This window comes from Azolla caroliniana, unplaced genomic scaffold (assembly GCF_043228905.1).
Source record: "Azolla caroliniana isolate FFs.n. ecotype wild unplaced genomic scaffold, voAzoCaro1.0.p SCAF_20, whole genome shotgun sequence".
Lineage (NCBI taxonomy): Eukaryota > Viridiplantae > Streptophyta > Polypodiopsida > Salviniales > Salviniaceae > Azolla > Azolla caroliniana.
Window position 1 is genome coordinate 467840 of NW_028230455.1, and position 3273 is coordinate 471112.

The following is a 3273-nucleotide window of genomic DNA, read 5'->3' on the forward strand; positions in this document are numbered from 1 at the left end:
TTGTCTTCCGCGTTCCAATTCGGTAAGGAGCGCTTTGGAGTCGGAGCTCGTATCCTTATCTTTCCGACGCGCCTCCTTATTAGAGATCTAAGTACTAAAGTAAGCTTAAGATAAGGATAAACAAATGATAGATAGAAAGGAGAAAGAGAAAGAAGGGTGCTGATCCACCCGACCACCCCCGAGCGAAGGGATCGAGACGGATTCGAGCCTCGATCGGCATCCCATACCACCGCCGTGGCGTCGAGTCGTACCTGGTGCTGGCGTGCTTGCTACAAGAGTTGACCCACCACAAGAGCAGAGTCTTGATGTAGTCAAAAGATGATCAAATGAGGGTAGCTAGGCCTCTAATTTATAGCGATACCCAAGGCCCCCATGCAAGTTCACACTTGACCTAATGGGTTGTCTCAATCCCGAGGATTAAAAGTAATCCTCCCCTTCTTTACACTCTCGTTTAACCCTCACACTTATCCACGTGTATAGAATACTACGGTAAATTCTCATCACGGGATATTAAATGGTCATGCCCGTAACATACTCCCCCTCTTTAAAACATTGCACTCTTGCAATGGAAAGTTAGGGAAATTAGTTCTGAGAGTATTTTTGCGTTCCCATGTGGCTTCTTTTATTGATTTATCCATCCATTTTATTTTAAATTCTCGGATTTCTTTAGTACGTAATTTTTTTGTTTTAACATCGAGAATTCTTTCTGGTACATGTGGTTTAGAAGATAATTCTTCAAAAGTAACCAGAGTTTCAGTTGTAACTGTATTGTCGCCAGAACCTAGAAGTTCTTTTAGACGATTCACATGAAAGACTAGATGAATTCCAACACCATCGGGAAGAGCGAGACGATAGGCTGATGACCCAATGCGTTTGAGGACTGTAAAAGGTCCACAAAACCGTGGGGCTAACTTAGCGCACTTACCCATAGACAATGTCTTAGAATTGTGAGGTACACGTAAAAATACCTTCTGTCCAGGGTTGAATACACGAGGTTGCCTATGATAATCGGCATAAAAACGCGCTCTATCTTGAGTTGTTTTTATATTATCTCGTGCAGTATGCAACATATCTTGCATATCCCGAAGAAAGTTTTGCGTACTTCGCAACTCATCATGATGTATATTAACATCAATCGGGGCTCGTGGCTGAAAACCATACATCAACATAAAAGGACTATATCCCGTCGACGTATGCTTGGAGCTGTTATAAGCAAACTCCAAAATTGGGAGATAACGTTCCCATTTTGTTGGTTTTGCACCAACGTATGCTCGAAGCATGTCCTCAATAATTTGATTTACTCGTTCTGTCTGTCCATCGGATTGAGGATGATCCGTGGAGCTCATGCTCAACGTAGTTTCTAACTTCTTAAAGACTTGCGTCCAGAAGTCACTAGTAAACTTTGGATCTCGATCACTCACGATATCCATCGGTAACCCATAAAAACGAAACAATTCTTCAACGAATTGGTAAGCCAATTCAGGAGCTGTTACCGTGGTTTTAGTAGCAATAAATTTGGCCATTTTAGTTAGTCGATCAACGACAACCCAGATGGCATCATGACCTTTTTGGGTGCGAGGAAGGCTAACAATAAAATCCATGGATATACTTTCCCACTTATTATTGGGAATGTCCAAGGGATGTAAAAGTCTTGCGGCTTTAAGTCGCTCGTCTTTGTTAACCTAACACTGGTGACATTTAGTCACATAACTATGTATGTCAGGACGCATCTTAGGCCAATAAAATTGAGTGGAGATGAGAACGAGTGTACGATGTATTCCAGGGTGCCCTGCTGAGGGTGCATCATGCCATTAAAAAAGAATCCTCTTTTTGACCTCGGGTAAATCTGGAACACAAACCTTCCCATTACGGTAGAGTAAACCGTTAGCAATGTGGAAGTATTCCTTCGAGGATGTGGTGGTGTCTGTTCCAGACTCAACTCTTGCCCAATATTTTGCAAAATAACTGTCATCAAGATACTTTCCTCGAAGGTGATCATAAAGATCTGATGTTATTTCAGTGAAGCTAAGCATGTTAACTTCACGGATGCGACTTAGTGCATCAACGACAATGTTCATGGAACCTTTACGATATCGTATGGAAAAATCAAAGTCCTGGATGAGATCAGCCCATCCTGCCTTACGACCTTTCAGGTCTTGTTGGTCACAAAAATATTTCAAAGACTCGTGGTTCGTAGTTACCACAAAGCGATTTCCATAAAGATAATGGCGCCATGTTTTGAGCGCATGTATAACTGCAAATAATTCCTTTTCTTGAACGGTATACCGACATTGAGCAGAATCAAGTTTCTTACTCTCGAATGCTATTGGTTTACCATCTTGATACAAGACAACACCTATAGCATAATCGCTTGCATCGGTTTCAACCTCAAAAGGTTTTGAAGGATCAGGTAAAAGAAGTGAAGGAGCCTTGCAAACCAGGTCCTTGAGTTCCTTAAAGGTGAGGTCTAGTGTAGCATTCCACACAATAGGTTTTGTAGACTTACGCGTTTGACCTTTTAAAAGATCAGTAAACAGCGTCGTCAATTGGGAGTAATTACGAAGAGACTTTCGCAAAAACCCGACAAAACCAAGGAATGATCGAACTTCTCGAATATTTCGAAGAGTGGGCCAAAGCTTGATTTTCTCCATGCGAGAAGGATCAGTTTCAACTCCTCGTTCAGTTATGAGATGTCCAAGATAAGTAATTGATTTCTTGAAGATTTCACATTTTGAGATCTTCGCATAAAACTGTTTGTCATGCAATGTTTGTAAAACAAAGCGGACATGTCTAGCATGTTCTTGTAATGTACAACTATAAACTAAAATATCATCCAAGAAAATAACGACAAATTTTCCAAGTTTTTCTCGGAAAATGTCATTCATTTCTTGTTGAAAAGTAGCCGGAGCATTGGTCAAACTAAAAGGCATAACCAAAAACTCGTAATGGCCATAGCGCGTACGAAATGCCGTTTTAGGAACATCGTCCTCACTTATTCGTATTTGATGGTAGCACCGAGCTCCTTGGAGACGGTCAATTAGATCGTCAGCCCGGGGCAATGGGTATGAATTCTTGATTGTCACTTTATTCAAGCGTCGGTAATTAATACACATACACCATGTGCCCTCTTTCTTTTTAACTAAGAGAACTGGTGCACCCCATGGAGATTTACTATAATGTATATAACCCATTCGTAAATAGTCCTTGAGTTGCTTAGATACCTCATCTTCTTCGGATCGACTTAAGCGATACGGAGGTATACTTATTGGTGCA